General features: G+C 46.2%; 3 non-coding genes and 1 pseudogene across 3 annotated transcripts; 2 read left to right on the top strand and 2 right to left on the bottom strand.

Moving 5' to 3' along the window:
• Window positions 1-4,932: 4,932 nt before the first annotated feature.
• Window positions 4,933-5,095, top strand: LOC118595952. Its single transcript, XR_004946633.1, has one exon. It is a non-coding gene; the product is annotated as a U1 spliceosomal RNA (small nuclear RNA).
• A 2,655-nt stretch (window positions 5,096-7,750) lies between these two features.
• LOC118595887 lies at window positions 7,751-7,868 on the bottom strand (annotated as a pseudogene).
• A 6,239-nt stretch (window positions 7,869-14,107) lies between these two features.
• Window positions 14,108-14,271, top strand: LOC118595951. The gene has a single exon (XR_004946632.1). It is a non-coding gene; the product is annotated as a U1 spliceosomal RNA (small nuclear RNA).
• Window positions 14,272-16,951: 2,680 nt separating this feature from the next.
• On the bottom strand, window positions 16,952-17,058 carry LOC118595885. Its single transcript, XR_004946581.1, has one exon. It is a non-coding gene; the product is annotated as a U6 spliceosomal RNA (small nuclear RNA).
• Window positions 17,059-17,297: the final 239 nt, after the last annotated feature.

The raw sequence follows: 17,297 nt of genomic DNA, 5'->3' as shown, positions 1-17,297 counted from the left end.
ACAAAGTGTTTCTAGAATTCTGGCACCAGAATACGATTTCTATCTTTTATCCTGTCTTGGTTGCTAGGTGATGCCTCTGATGGCCGCGGGCACACCCATGGGGCCCAGACATACACGCAGGCAAAGCAGACATACACATCACAGACAATAGAAAAGACTCACAAACAACGACTCTCAAGCTGCTTGGACTAAAGAAATTGATGGCTGGGTTTGTTCCTCCCTCCAGGGCAACCTCCAGCTGCTGCAGAACTGCCTTGCTGTTTTAAATGGAGACACCTAGGCCACACCCCGCCTTCTGTTGAAAAGGGCTGCCTTCAAATCTCGTTATTTTCTTGATGACTTCGGCATCTAAGCTCACTGGGAACAACAGATCAGCTGGCACCATGCATCGGCTCTTCTTCTGAGAGACAATGGAGTGGCAGGGCTCACCGGCCGCAGGGCAGCGTCTGCCACCCTGCACTTGACCTTCCGAGAAGCCCAAAGTTCAACTTCCTCTTTTTCTTTAAGTAGCCTGTCTTAACTGTGTTTATTTCGTGCGTAGCGATCTTGTGGCTGCCAGCCTTATTTACCTCTCGATCACTTGTCCAGTTCTAACATTCTCAAGAGTCCACTGTTCACACAAGATGAAGGTTGTCTTTCTGGAATTTTTCTCTTTTTTTAAAGCATCCTGTGCCCTGCGTTCTTTCATGTATCCGTGTAAACATCTTAATGAGACTTACTTTGAATTAATGAAACGTAAAGTTTTGAGTCAGTTTTTGTGAGCTTCATCAGTATGGTCGATCTCTGAAGAAAAACAGATGCGTTCGTATGTTTGCCTTAAACTTGTGAACTAAACCAATATTGTAAACCGCCCAGCGATACCAGCGGCGTTTGAACTCCGAGCTCCTGTATCGCTCTCTGGAATTTGGGGTAGTGATAATAAATCTACTCCGGTATTAAGCTTTACAGCGCAGGTTTTTTGTTTTTCTCCCCTTCTTTTGAAATGGCCAATTGAACCAAGTTCACCGACCCCGCTTTACTGTAGAGCGACCCGGTCTTCTGGCGTTGCCACTCCACCGAAGGAGCCAGCCTGGACAGAGGGGCAGACATCTGCCTTTTCCGGAATGCACGGAGCCATCCCCAGTTTCCCCTGGAACCCGTCCCTAGCTTCGGCCAACCGTGTCCCTCCTAGTTACCCATGGCAACCATGGCAGGCCTATTGACTGCACAGAGGGAAGGCCTTCTAGAGAGAGCTCTTGAGTTGGTGGAGGAAGTAGATTCCCCGCGGGACGGAAAGGTTGGTGCACAGATGAGATGCCACGCCGGGGCCTCTGACAGGTAGAGGACCGTGATTCCTCGTTCCCTAGCGTAAAGTTAGGTGGAATGGATTTCTCTGTCCTTTTCCCAAGTCCTCTCCTATTTGGAAACCACGGGGATTGGGGCTGGTCATCCCTGGAACAGGTTCCTAGTTCGTTTACAATTTTCCAACCTCCCGAAGATTGCCGGGTGCCGCCTGGCCAGGCGGTGGCCCTGACCCCACCCACCCACCTTCCTCAGCGCCATGTTCTCTGGCTGGTCAGTTGTCCTTCCCACTGACACGTGTCCCCGTGCCTGTTCAGAGTCGGTTTCCTGGTGTTGGGCCGGAGATCCTTTCCGTCCCTTCGTGTCTGTGACCCTCCTTGGTAGAAACACCGGCCCACTACGGTGTCCACCAGTGGGTTTGAAGTGCAGAGACCAGGAGCCCCTTGCTTTGGACCAGTCCGACCCTCCCAGCTGCCCTTGTGGCCTCAATCCGGTTGGGCAAGATCCTCTAGACTTCTGGCCTCATTTCTCTGCTCTAAAGGACATGTTGACCTACCTCACAGGGGTGTTGTGAGGATTAATAAATGTTGGTACCATGCTTTGAAAATGTGAGGGTGCTGTGTAAATGCTGAGGGATGGTTGAGGGCCAAGTTGTACGATGGTTCTCTCCCCCAAGAGTTATTGTGTTTTTAATCAAAGCGGTCTCTTTTGGAGGGGAGGAAGTGGAGTAGAATGTACCCTAAGTCCTCGTGTCTTGTATTTTATTTTATTTTGAAAAATTTTAGATTTTTACTTATTTTTATTTACTGTTCAGGGATGCTTTACCTGACCATATCTGTGTACCATATGTGTGGCAGTACCAGAGAAGGGGTGGTTGAGAAGAGGGCATCGGGACCCCTAGAACTGGAGCCTCATTGTAGTTATTGGTAAAGGTACCAAGGTCTGAGGGAAGAGTAAATAAATCAGGACTGTCAAATGATCAATTGATCTGTCCATCCATCCATCCATCCATCTAATCTATCTTGCTTTTTTTGAGATAGGGTTCCTCTGTGTAACTTGTCTGCCCTGGAACTCACTCTGTAGATCAGGCTGGCCTCGAACTCACAGAGATACCTCCCGAGTGCTGATATTAAAGGCATGAGCCACCACAGACAGGTCCTAAGTTACATTTTTAAGGGTGTGTATATATAGTGGGTGAGGGCAGGGACTCGGGTGACGGCCAGAGAACAACTCAGTGAGTCTTACACCAAGTGGACTGTGGGATCAAAGTCAGGCTGTCAGCTGCTTGTTTCTTACTTTGTCTCTTTGGGGGCCACCACCCAGCTCCCAAATAAGTCACACACAGAGGCTTCTTCTTAATTATGAATGTCTGGTTTGAGCTTGGCTTCTTTCTTGCCAGCGTGTCTTAACTTTGTTACCCTGTGTGTCTTCCCTCTGGACTTGACCTTTTCTTTTCTTTCACTATGACTCTGGGCCTTGCTGGACCCTGACGTCTCTCCCTGCTGGCTCTCCTCCCTCTCAGATTTCTTCTATTTATTCTCTGTCTGCCAGCCCTGCCCATCCTTGCTCCTGCCTTGCTCCTGGCTGTTCAGTTCTTTATTAGACCGTCAGGTGTCTTAGAAAGAAAGGCACAGTAACACAGCTTCACAGAGTTAAACGCAACATAAACAGAAGTAACACACCTTAAAACAATATTCCCCAACAGTCAGCCATGACAGCAAGTGTGTTTTTTCCCCTAAGCTGATTTGGCAGACCCTGGATTCATTGTTAGTGTTTTAAATTTTATTTAAACTTGTGGGGTGGGGATAAGTAGTAGCAGCTGTACAGACTAGCCAGGGGACTTTGGGTGGGGGTTCCAACCATACATAATGAGTGGACAGTGCCAGGCTTTCTCACTAACACCTGGAAAAATAACATGTCGGGGGCTGGAGAGATGGCTCAGCTGTTAAGCACACCAGCTGCTCTTCTAGAGGTCCTGAGTTCAATTCCCAGCGACCACATAGTGACTCACAGCCATCTATAGTGGAATCTGATACTGTCTTCTGGGGTGCAGGTGTACAGGCAGATAGAGCACTCAGTTACATAAAATAAGTAAATCGGGGCTCTTTTTAGATTTTATGAATACAGTGTTCTCCCAGCATTTATGTGTGCTGGGACGGATGCCGTTGTACAGCTTTCTTGAGTCATTTCTGCTCCCACGGGTGCCCCTCACCCATATCCTCGTAAATAACCCCAAGAAAACTCATTGGTTCACCAAGGTGGGCTATACAGAATCCACACGCTTGTCTGCTGTGGGCTCCCCGCTATGGTTGAGGAGCTGTGTATGCTGCAGCTCCCGGGGAAAGGCTTGGCACAACACATAACGGCCACATCAAAAAAGGCGTTCGATCTGGAGATGAGACACTCCTTGAAGTCTTACCTGGGCGGGTGGAGCATGTCCACCCACATCCATCTGTTTCTTTTGAAACACCAAGCCAAATAGAAAGAAACGGTGAAGCGCGCTCTGTTGGCATTTAACCCTTGAGTGAGGACCACTAAGAACAAGCACCCTCAGAGAGAGGAAGGGCTTTTTCTCCCTCACCCAGAATGTCAGAAGAGCCTCTGGAGGGAGCTGTGTTCTGCCCTGCTATGAAGCGGCCCACCTGAGGTCTTCGGCCCGCCGGCTGCCCCAGCTCCAGGCCTCAGCCTGATTTCCAAGTAGAGCAGTGCGGAGCAGGGTCTTCGATTTTTATTTCCCGGCAGATGCTCTCCCTGGCTGCAGCTGTTTTTAGCTGGGGTTTTTAAAGAGGTCGGCACTCTAGGCCAGAAACGGTGGTCACCCCTGCAGAACCCACAAGATGACTTGGAAGACAAGAGAGAGCCAGGCTAGCCTGGGGCTGGGATATTAAAGGGAAGGAAGGAAAAGAGAGAAATCACTCCTGCAGTGTTTACCACATGGTCAGTTAGAGGGGTGCGGAGGCGAGCTCACGAGCCTAACGACCCTGGGGGGACCCCCAGGTCCACGTGGGGAGACGACCCCACCACCAGCCGTCCCGGCCTCCGACCCCCTCCCCGCCGCCACGAATGTGACGTCAAGAATCAGGACGAGCGGGTCGGCACAGTTCCCTCGCTTCTGCTTCGCGACTGTGAGGACGACAGGTGTGAGCCACCACGGTCAGCTTAGTCTGGGTTTCTGCTGAGAACTGGTAGAACTTCTTTCTGTGAGAGAGGAGAGTCGTTCACAGGGCCGAGCGTGCAGCTCGACCGGTAGATAGACTCGCTTGCCGGGCCGCACAACCCCCGAGTGTGTGACCCAGCTGTGGGCGATGACACACGGGCAGGATCCAAGTTTAGGGTCCTCCTAGGCTGCGGAGTACGTTCGGGGAGCTCCTGGGGCCATCGCGGTCGGAAGGGAAGAAAAAAAAAAAAAAAAAAGCCCGCGGGGCGGGGCTATGCAGACGAGGCGGGCGCAGTGGCTGCCGGTCCCGCGGGCTCGGAGGGCGGCGTCCCGCGCGGTGACGTCCCGCGTGGGTGAGGGTGAGGTCCGTGGGGGCGAGAAGACGGCGACGGGTGTGGAGGGCGTGGAGGAGGATTCGGCGTGTGGACGTGGGCGACCGTGTGTTAAAGGGGCGCGCGTGTGTAAGGAGAGCGTGCGTGCGGGCGTAGCAACTCATACTTACCTGGCAGGGGAGATACCATGATCACGAAGGTGGTTTTCCCCAGGGCGAGCTTATCCATTGCATCCGGATGTGCTGACGCCTGCGATTTCCCCAAATGCGGGAAACTCGACTGCATAATTTGTGGTAGTGGGGGACTGCGTTCGCGCTCTCCCCTGGCTTGCTGGTTTTCAAAAGTGAGATTCTTTTTCTATGTGTTCTTCTCCTGTTTGCTTGTTTCTGTCCGCTAGACTCTTTCTCTCACCAACCTGGGCTCACACAGAGATTTCCCCTTCTTGTCTTTCTCGTGTTGGGGTAGACTGGCTAGGAGTCCTGGTTCATTCTCACACCTTCCAAGCTGCCTTCACTCTTGAAGTGTCCACCCTGTGTATGGCAGAAAGCCGTTTCTAAGAGGCTGCTTTACGGTTTCTGATCCTTGGGGTTTTAAAAAAACCACTTTCTGTTAGAGCCAAGGGCCTTGCCCAGTCAGCTCTTTTTTCCAAGCACCAGTATCCATATTATCCATCCATCCGTCCTCAGAATAGCCATAGAGTACTTTTTGGCAGACTTCGGGTCAATGGAGGACTATTGTATCGTTTCTGTAGTGGAAAATCTAGTAGAGTCATTGTATCTAAGGTAAACATTAGAATGAAACTTTTCTGGGAGTATTTTAGACATTTTTTTGGCCTGGCGGTGGTGGCGCACGCCTGTAGTCCCAGCACTCAGGAGGCAGAGGCAGGCGGATCTCTGTAAGTTCGAGGGGCAGCCTGGACTACAGAGCGAGATCCAGGACAGGCTCCAAAGCTACATAGAAACCCTGTCTCAAAAACAAAAACAAAAACTCTTTCTGTGATTTTTTTTATTAATTTATTTTTTAAATTACCTCATGGTATTAATTATACATATGATGTTAATTACAGTTGTGGTATTCATTGATTGCATTCTCAGTATTCATTCAATAAATATATTTATGATATTCACTAATTACATTGTGTTATTACATTCACGATCTTATGTCCTGATAGTAATGTCCATTCCGTGGGACTTTTCCATCACACAAAACAGATTCTGTTACTTAGGAAATCATTACTCAATTTATAAGTCTTTTCGGCCCAATAAGGCCTCTCCACCGACGAAAGCAATTCAAATTAAACCGAATTGGAAAAGCCCAGGTTTAATGGGTAAAACGTTCCCGGGGTGATTCCCGCCCCTCAGAAGGGCTGAGACAGGAAGAACCCCGTGTCTGTTTTCTGGATGCTGCTTTTAAACTCTGTGGTTTGAGCCTCCCCGGGGAGGAGCTTGTGTTTGGCGGGCATTGAAGGAGCAGTTTGGGGAAAGAGATGGGGAGGGCAGTTGAGGAAGATCTTCCACCAGAACACTTCAGACTCTTTGGGTATGGGGTTACCAGGGTGCCAGGGGTGGAGGTGGAGCTCCCACCCAAACAGAGTTGTTTTTCAGAAGGAACTTCACAGCGTTTCGTGACTTTAGTCACAGTATGGTCCTGGCAAACCTGGGACCGTCTTGCGCTGTTGAGTACTGCCAACAGTGCACATGAAGACCAAAGTTGCAGGATGTGACAGTTTCCTTCACGAAACATGTAGATCAGACCAGCGGCTTTGGTAAGAGGAACTCGTTTTACCCTAAAACACAACTTTTGTGTAACAATCAACAAGGATGCTTCTGCATGGCAGTTTGGGGTTCAGTCCATCCAGGCTGGACTTCCCTGGTGCCTCAGACCCTGACTACATGGTGGCACAGATTATAAATAAATCTCTTTTTAAAAAACATGCCTTTAATCCCAGCACTAGGGAGGCAGAAGCCAAGCTGATCTCTGTGAGTTCGAGGCCAGCCTGGTCTAGCAGACCGAGATCCAGGACATGCAGGAGAGGATGCAGAGGAAAGGGAACACTCCTCCACTGTTGGTGGGAATGCAAACTTGTACAACCACCGTTGGAAATCAGTATGGCAGTTTCTCAGAAAATTGGAATCAATCTACCTCAAGACCCAGCCATACCAACTCTTGGTATGTACCCATATACCCAAGAAATGCTCAATCATACCACAAAGATACATGCTCAACCATGTTCATAGCAGCACTATTTATAATAGCCAGAACCTGGAAACAACCTAGATGCGTGTCAACTGAAGAATGGATTAAGAAAATGTGGGAGATATACACAGTGGAGTACTACTCTGCAGAGAAAAACAATGACAGCATGAAATTTGCAGGCAAATGGATGGAACTAGAAAAGATCATCCTGAGTGAGGTAACCCAAACCCAGAAGGACAAGCATGGTATGTACTCACTCATAAGTGGATTCTAGATATAAAGCAAAGGACAATCAGACTGCAACCCACAGAACCAGGGAGCTACACAGTAAGGGGATCCTAGAGACTGTGGTTCTTATAAGTTTTGGTTTTACTCAATTACTGGGCAAGCCTCTATGAAACATTTCACTATTAGGATAAGAATTTATACTGTATCAAGCTGATAATAGAAAAATAAATAAATTAAAAAGAAAGAAAAACCAAAGGGGGCTAGCAGTCTCCCGACCCCCACCCCACTTTCATCAGCAAGCACTAATATTGATCTCTATGGTTACCCTATTCTGCACGTTTCCTGTGGATATAGTAATATGTGAAAACTTAAACAGGAGTAGACCATATATATATATAACAAAAATAACCTTACAGTGGTATCAACATACAAAATCCATACCAATGTAAATACTTAAGACCAGCAGTTGTCCTTTAGTTTAAAAGTAGATTCAATATCTACCCTTTACTATCCTGTCATTTCTATATCCTCTTCTCTTTTTCAGAACGAGATTCCTAAATATAATCTGCTTTGTTCAGCTTTTTTTCTCACCATTAAAATAACAACTTGCACAGGGCCATGCTAATCTTCTCCGTATCATTCCAATTTTAGTATATGTGCTGCCGAGGCAGAGCCAGGCAGATCTCTGTGAGTTCGAGGCCAGCCTGGGCTACCAAGTGAGTTCCAGGAAAGGCGCAAAGCTACACAGAGAAACCCTGTCTCAAAAAACAAACAACAACAACAACAAACCCAACTTGTTGGGCTGCAGAGATGGCTCAGAGGTTAAGAGCACTGGCTGCCCTTCCAGAGATCTTGAGTTCAATTCCAGCAACCACATGGTGGCTCACAACCATCTGTAATGAGATCTGGTGCCCTCTGTATACTAAATAAATAAATCTTTTTAAAAAAATTTATTTATTATGTATACAGCATGTATTACTGCAGGCCAGAAGAGGGCACCAGATCTCTTTACAGCTGGTTGAAAGCCACCATGTGGTTGCTGGGAATTGAACTCAGGTGTAGTGGGTAGCCATCCCAGCATTGGCCGGGAAGTTCCAACCCCCATTGAGGCTTCGGTAATGGTCAAACCCACAAGGCGGGGCGGAGGAGGAAGCGGAAGACCCAAGATAGGGAGGAGGTCTTGCTCTCTTGGTTCTGGGATGCTGGACCCAGGAGTAGACTGAGCAGAGTTCTCCAGAGAACACTGCCAGACTGCGCCATACCTTTGTCAGACCCTACAACCTATCTCTTCATTTGTAAGTTACCCCACAAAATAAACCTCCCTTTTAACTACGTGGAGTGGCCTTAATAATTTCACCAATACTCAGGATCTCTGGAAGAGTAGTCAGTGCTCTTAACCTCTGAGCCATCTCACCAGCCCCCATAAATAAAAAATCTTAAAAAAAAAACAACTTGTAACCAACCCCCCTAAACGATGACTGATTCCATAACCCACAGAATGACCAAAAACCACCCACCCCATCTCTTGAGAATGTGGGTGTCATGTTCTTTAATGTTCTTTAGACTGTTTCCTGCTATCTGGGGGTGTGGCATCTCTAGGGGACCTGAGAAAATTAAGATAATGGCCAAGTCCTGGGAGAGCTAGCTGTATCCTTCCTTGCCAGTCTCTGTGTGATGGGAAAGTCTCTCTGTGTGATGGGCTTATCTGAAGTCCTGGCTGGAGCAGTGTGTAAGGATGAACGTCTCAGCTAGCTGCCTTGAAATTGTCCCCAGCAGTTTGCAGTCCAAAGTGATCTGTGGGTGGAGTTTGTCAGCTCAGTGGCGGTTGTTACCACAGTTTTTGCTGCTGGGGGACAGCCTCCAGGAGCACAAGGCTCAAAGGGAATCCATCCAGTCTGCTTACTCTGGCTTTTTTTTTAATCTGAGGGGTGAGGGGACGACACTCCACACTCTCTTGATGGTTTCTCTCAGACCTTCTCTTTAATCTTCTTTTGTGTTCAGAGTCTGCGTTCTGTATTTTCTTTTCTTATCTCTATCCAGAGGTGTCCCTTCCTTCCCTTGATGTTTTTTCTTCTGACTGTTTTTTCTTCCTTATTCTCTCATTTGTGATGTTTTCCTTCTAACTCTATCTTTATTCTTCCTTATGCTCTCTATTTTTCCTCTACAGCTTCCATACACCAACCAATCCTTTCAGGCAATATAGAAATTACAATGTGGTTATATTCTATTTTTCAAGTGAATGATGACAATAAATACAAGTAAGAAACAGTATGCTTTCCATATCTTGTATGTGATTAAACATTTGAGAAACAAATCACCCCCAAGAACCTACATACATTCATACCCAAGCAACTTGTTATAGATGAACAGAGTGTAAGCCAGCAAGGTGTTCTCAGCGGTTCTTATACTGGCAGGCTGTGTTTTCCGTTATAAAGAAAGAACCAAACACCTTATCTTGGAAGGTTATTGTATAAGAAATCACAAGTCTAAACTTTTATACATGAAAAACAGTTCTTTAAATTTTAGGGTGCATACCCACTTGTCAATAGTTTTTTATATCAGGAGATTGAGGGCAGAAATGGGTACAAGGGATTAATCATCATTTTTGATCACCAATCAATCCTCACAAGGAAAGTACATCAGCTAGTAATAATTGGACTGCTGTGTGGTGTGGTTTTTTTTTTTTTACATTTTATAAAATGTTTATTGATAAATAATTCACATAGTTTGCCTGTTTTCACAATTTGATAGACTTTAGTCCAGCATCCTCACAGGCCCACGACACCGTCACCACTTTCTATTTTAGAACATCACTGTCTTCAATTTCATACACACATATAACGTATGGTGATTACATTCCACCTTAGTTTTTTAAATGAACATAATATTTGCAGTTGTAACCATTTTTAAGTTCATAATTCAGTGGCATGAATTACATTGAAGATAGTAATTACACTCATGATATTAATTATATATGGTATTCATTAATTACATTCACAGTGTTCATTCATAACTTTATTTATGATATTCATTAATTACATTAACTATATTGATTTATTACATCTATTTTTTATTTTTATTTTTTAAAAATATTTATTTATTTATTATGTATACAGCATGTATGACTGCAGGCCAGAAGAGGGCGCCAGATCTCATTACAGATGGTTGTGAGCCACCATGTGGTTGCTGGGAATTGAACTCAGGACCTCTGAAAGAGCAGTCAGTGCTCTTAACCTCTGAGCCATCTCTCCAGCCTGATTTATTACATTTATGATATTATGTCCTGATACTACTAACCATTTGTGGGGCTTTACCATCACACAAAACAGAAACTCCATACTTAGAAAAATCATTGCTCAGGGTTGGGGATTTAGCTCAGTGGTAGAGCGCTTGCCTATCAAGCACAAGGCCCTGGGTTCCATCCTCAGCTCTGGAGAGAAAAAAAAAAAAGCCAGGCAGTGGTGGCGCACACCTTAATCCCAGCACTTGGGAGGCAGAGCCAGGTGGATCTCTGTGAGTTCAAGGTCAGCCTGGTCTACAAAGCAAGATCCAAGATAGGCACCAAAACTATACGGAGAAACCCTGTCTTGAAAAAAAACAAAAACAAAAAAAAAGAAAGAAAATCATCACTCTATATTCCTTTCTTCTCCATCTTGAGATAATGTCTAGTCTTTTTATTTCTACAAATTTGCATATTCTATGTATTCCATGTAATACAATTCTATAGTATTGGTCCCTTTTTTAATGTAAAAAAATTTTTATGTACAACTGCAGGATAACTTGAACATAAAAAACAGGTTATAATTCAAAAGTCCAGGGTTATTTGAAACTGGAAAATATTTTCTTTGTAAAAAATAGTAAAAATGATAACATTTCCCAATAAGCCCTTTTAAGCCAAATAATAGCTGAATTATACATATAAATATTGATTAGATTCTGGGAGTACGAAGAACCTATTTTCAGAGAGCTATGTTTTATTTAAGATGTGTAAGTGGGATTTCCATTGAAAGGGAAAAATCAGTGGCCATCTTGAGAGATGCTTCCCCGTCCCCTCCTCCAAAGGTATTTGCTGACTAGCGTTTTTAATTGACCAGAAGTTGAACCTATGGGAAAGACAAGGCTGGACAATAAGTCTTGTATCCTAGACTTGGCAAAACAAGATCTAAAGAGTAATGGGCTCGGTTGACCAGAAGTCGATCTGGAAAGAGAGTGTAGGGCTGCAACAAAAAATCTGAATGTGTCAACAAAAGCAGGACACAGGGAATAAAAATTTATGTCTATAGATACCCTGAATCCTGCTAGCAATTAGTAACATTTTGCTTACTCACCCCTAGCCCCCGAGATATTAACATTCTGCATGTGAACCTTTTCTATACAAACCCTTAAACTGAGTGCTCTGGGGGCCATTCTCCTCCACCTGCTGTGGATGTTGGATGGCAGACCCAAGCTTGCCTTGTTTTTGTTTTTGTTTTCTGTTTTCCAGAATGCAAGCGCTCTACCACTGGAGCTAAATCCCCAACCCCACTTGCTTGTTTTGTTATTAAAAACCTCTGTGTGCTTACATCAGACATTGGCTCTGTGGTGCGTCTTGCAACCTGGGCACAACACTATTCATCTTCCCCCTTCACTGTTTGATTTACAGCAGACATTTTTCTATAGGCTAATCCATAATCTAAAAATATTTTAGCCTCCCCTCCTGAAAAGTACAGCCAGCATTTTCTTTCATCAGCTTGATACAGTACAAGCTCTTATCCTAATAGTGAAGTGTGTCACTAAAGCTTGCCTGTGGTTGGTCAAAACCCAAAACCAAAACTATACTGCTTTGTATTTGATCCCTAACCTCAAAGCTATTATCAAAAATATCTTAATCCGTGGTCATTCTAAGTCTTTGCTTCAGCTATGATGCACTCTGAAACCTGTAAACACATCTCCCAACATTAAGATTAAAAGAATTCGAGCCAACGGGGCTCCTAGGCCTCAATTCTTTTTTTTCTTCTTTACTTATTTATACAGCGTCTGTCTGAATGCCAGAAGAGGGCACCAGATCTCATTACAGAGGGTTGTTGGCCACCATGTAAGAGCTGGGAATTGAACTCAGGACCTCTGGAAGAGCAACCAATGCTCTTAATCTCTTAACTTCTGAGCCATCTCTCCAGCCTCAGGGTACTTTTCAAAAGTTGAGTTCAGCACTAATGTCAACTATTCTGGGATGTTGAAGTTTCGAGTCTTTTGTGAAAAAACACAGTCCAGTTCTCCTACATGCTGGCTTCAAGTTTGAAGCCTAAATGCAGTGCTTTTCACTTTGACAGCAAGTAACTCCAGTGACCCAAGTGTGGCTCCCCGTGCCTCCGTTTAGAGACACTACCCGATGGGTCACAGCACCCGGGGCTGGGGAAATATGCTGCAGGCCAAAAGCCTCGTCACAGGTTTTTGGATTTAGCGTTCTTTTGTTTTTTTTTTTTGTTTTTTTAAAAAATTTAACCCATTGGTGCTGAGGATTGATCTCACACACTAGACATGCCCTCTCTCACCAACACACACACACACACACACACACACACACACACACACACATATATATGTCCCTGGTCAAGTCGCAGTTTTGAGTGTTGTTGTTTTGAGACAGGGTCTCTCCGTGTAGCTGTGGCTGGCCTAGAACTCCCACCACACAACCCAGCCCTCGAGTCTCAGTGCTTCATTCCAGTTTTTGCTTTGTTCGAGACAGGGTCCCACTATGTAGTTCTGTCCCAGAACTCACTAAACCAGCCCAGCCTCGAACTCACAGAGATCCTCCTGCCTCGGCCTCCTGAGTGCTGGCTGGGGTTATCCTTTGCCTATTGGTAACCTACAGCAGCTATAGGTAATAATTGGATTCATCGATGACGTGTTCACACACGCACACAACGTACGTCAACCACGTTCACGACCCCGGTCACTCTCTTGTCCCCTCACACCTGCAGATCCCCTTCGTCTTCCCACCCAGCCTCGTCCACTGACCGTTTCTAACACCCATTCGGTGTGTATTCACGAGTGACAACCACCTGTGCGCCAGGACCTGCGCAGTCAGAAGAGGCGATCGGATCCGCTGGGACTGGAGCTGGCAGGGGGCTGTGAGCGGCCACGTGGGTGCGGGAAATGGAACCTCGGTCTTCCGCAAGAGCAACCAGCGCTCTAAACCGCTGAGTCGTTCCTCCAGCCCCACAACTCCACTTTTCTGTCTTGTTTGTTTGGTTTTTGTGTTTCTGTTTGGCTTGTTTGTTGGTTTCGAGACCAGATCTCACCGGGTAGACCCGGCTGGAAGACCACGGATGTCTGGCCTCGAACTCACGGTGCCTCTGCACCGCCGGGGCGTTGGGACTGATTAAAGGGGTTGTGCTGGCCAGTTGCACGTCAACTTGACCCGAGATCGGGCTGCAGGCTGGGAAGCCCGAAGGGCATCTCCTTAATCAGTGGTGAAAGAGGGAAGACCCAGGCCACGGTGGGCGGTGCCACCCCAGGGTTTGTGGGCCTGGGTACCGTGAGAAAGCCGGGCCGCACAACCCCCGAGTGTGTGACCCAGCTGTGGGCGATGACACACGGGCAGGATCCAAGTTTAGGGTCCCCCTAGGCTACGGAGTACGTTCGGGGAGCTCCTGGGGCCATCGCGGTCGGAAGGAAAAAAAAAAAAAAAAGAAAAAGCCCGCGGGGCGGGGCTATGCAGACGAGGCGGGCGCAGAGGCTGCCGGTCCCGCGGGCTCGGAGGGCGGCGTCCCGCGCGGTGACGTCCCGCGTGGTGAGGGTGAGGTCCGTGGGGGCGGGAAGACGACGACGGGTGTGGAGGGCGTGGAGGAGGATTCGGCGTGTGGACGTGGGCGACCGTGTGTTAAAGGGGCGCGCGTGTGTAAGGAGAGCGTGCGTGCGTGAGGAGCAACTCATACTTACCTGGCAGGGGAGATACCATGATCACGAAGGTGGTTTTCCCAGGGCGAGGCTTATCCATTGCACTCCGGATGTGCTGACCCCTGCGATTTCCTCAAATGCGGGAAACTCGACTGCATAATTGTGGTAGTGGGGGGACTGCGTTCGCGCTCTCCCCTGGCTTGCTGGTTTTCAAAAGTGAGATTCTCTTTTTCTATATATTCTTTCTCCTGTTTGCTTGTTTCTTCCGCTAGACCTCTTTCTCTACACCAACCTGGGCTCACACAGAGATTTCCCTTCTTTGTCTTTCTCGTGTTGGGGTAGACTGGCTAGGAGTCCTGGTTTCATTCTCACACCCTTCCAAGCTGCCCTTCACTCTTGAGTGTCACCCTGTGTAGCAGAAAGCCGTTTCTAAGAGGCTGCTTTACGGTTCTGATCTCTTGGGGTTTTTAAAAAAACCACTTTCCTGTTTAGAGCCAAGGGCCTTGCCCAGTCAGCTCTTTTTTCCAAGCACCAATATGTATCCATATTATCCATCCATCCGTCCTCAGAATAGCCATAGAGTACTTTTTGGCAGACTTCGGGTCAATGGAGGACTATTGTATCGTTTCTGTAGTGGAAAATCTAGTAGAGTCATTGTATCTAAGGAAAACATTAGAATGAAACTTTTCTGGGAGTATTTAGACATTTTTTTGGCCTGGCGGTGGTGGCGCACGCCTGTAGTCCCAGCACTCAGGAGGCAGAGGCAGGCGGATCTCTGTAAGTTCGAGGGCAGCCTGGACTACAGAGCGAGATCCAGGACAGGCTCCAAAGCTACATAGAAACCCTGTCTCAAAAACAAAAACAAAAACTCTTCTGTGATTTTTTTTAATTTATTTTTTAAATTACCTCATGGTATTAATTATACATATGATGTTAATTACATTTGTGGTATTCATTGATTACATTCTCAGTATTCATTCAATAAATATATTTATGATATTCACTAATTACATTGTGTTATTACATTCACGATCTTATGTCCTGATAGTAATGTCCATTCGTGGGACTTTTCCATCACACAAAACAGATTCTGTACTTAGGAAATCATTACTCAATTTATAAGTCTTTTCGGCCCAATAAGGCCTCTCCACCGACGAAGCAATTCAAATTAAACCGAATTGGAAAAGCCCAGGTTTAATGGGTAAAACGTTCCCGGGTGATTCCCGGCCCCTCAGAAGGGGCTGAGACAGGAAGAACCCCGTGTCTGTTTTCTGGGATGCTGCTTTTAAACTCTGTGGTTTGAGCCTCCCCGGGGAGGAGCTGTGTTTGGCGGGCATTGAAGGAGCAGGTTGGGGAAAGAGATGGGGAGGGCAGTTGAGGAAGATCTTCCACCAGGAACACTTCAGACTCTTTGGGTATGGGGTTACCAGGGTGCCAGGGGGTGGAGGTGGAGCTCCCACCCAAACAGAGTTGTTTTTCAGAAGGAACTTCACAGCGTTTTCGTGACTTTAGTCACAGTATGGTCCTGGCAAACCTGGACCGTCTTGCGCTGTTGAGTACTGCCAACAGTGCACATGAAGACCAAAGTTGCAGGATGTGACAGGTTCCTTCACGAAACATGTAGATCAGACCAGGGCTTTGGTAAGAGGAACTCGTTTTACCCTAAAACACAACTTTTGTGTAACAATCAACAAGGATGCTTCTGCATGGCAGTTTGGGGTTCAGTCCATCCAGGCTGGGACTTCCCTGGTGCCTCAGACCCTGACTACATGGTGGCACAGATTATAAATAAATCTCTTTTTTAAAAAACATGCCTTTAATCCCAGCACTAGGGAGCAGAGCCAAGCTGATCTCTGTGAGTTCGAGGCCAGCCTGGTCTACAGACCGAGATCCAGGACATGCAGGAGAGGATGCAGAGGAAAGGGAACACTCCTCCACTGTTGGTGGGAATGCAAACTTGTACAACCACCGTGGAAATCAGTATGGCGGTTTCTCAGAAAATTGGGAATCAATCTACCTCAAGACCCAGCCATACCACTCTTGGTATGTACCCATATACCCAAGAAATGCTCAATCATACCACAAAGATACATGCTCAACCATGTTCATAGCAGCACTATTTATAATAGCCAGAACCTGGAAACAACCTAGATGCGTGTCAACTGAAGAATGGATTAAGAAAATGGGGAGATATACACAGTGGGAGTACTACTCTGCAGAGAAAAAACAATGACAGCATGAAATTTGCAGGCAACATGGATGGAACTAGAAAAGATCATCCTGAGTGAGGGTAACCCAAACCCAGAAGGACAAGCATGGTATGTACTCACTCATAAGTGGATTCTAGATATAAGCAAAGGACAATCAGACTGCAACCCACAGAACCAGGGAGGCTACACAGTAAGGGGGATCCTAAGATGACTGTGGCTTCTTATAAGTTTTGGTTTTACTCAATTACTGGGCAAGCCTCTATGAAACATTTCACTTTAGGATAAGAATTTATACTGTATCAAGCTGATAATAGAAAAATAAATAAATTAAAAAAGAAAAGAAAACCAAAGGGGGCTAGCAGTCTCCCGACCCCCACCCACTTTCATCAGCAAGCACAATATTGATCTCTATGGTTACCCTATTCTGCCACGTTTCCTGTGATATAGTCATAATATGGAAAAACTTAAACAGGAGTAGACCATATATATGAATAACAAAATAACCTTACAGTGGATCAACATACAAAATCCATACCAATTGTAAATACTTAAGACCAGCAGTTGTGCCTTTAGTTTTAAAAAGTAGATTCAATAATCTACCCTTCTATCCTGTCATTTCTATATCCTCTTTCTCTTTTCAGAACGAGATTCCCTAAATATAATCTGCTTTGTATCAGCTTTTTTTCTCACCATTAAAATAACAACTTGCACAGGGCCATGCTAATCTTCTCCGTATCATTCCAATTTTAGTATATGTGCTGCCCGAGGCTAGAGCCAGGCAGATCTCTGTGAGTTCGGAGGCCAGCCTGGGCTACCAAGTGAGTTCCAGGAAAGGCGCAAAGCTACACAGAGAAACCCTGTCTCAAAAAACAAACAACAACAACAACAAAACCCAACTTGTTGGGCTGCAGAGATGGCTCAGAGGTTAAGAGCACTGGCTGCCCTTCCAGAGATCTTGAGTTCAATTCCCAGCAACCACATTGGTGGCTCACAACCATCTGTAATGAGATCTGG

Source organism: Onychomys torridus, chromosome 14 (assembly GCF_903995425.1).
Source record: "Onychomys torridus chromosome 14, mOncTor1.1, whole genome shotgun sequence".
NCBI classification, from domain to species: Eukaryota; Metazoa; Chordata; class Mammalia; order Rodentia; family Cricetidae; genus Onychomys; species Onychomys torridus.
The sequence above is the reverse complement of the archived record's forward strand: the minus strand, read 5'-3'. Positions and strand labels throughout refer to the sequence as shown.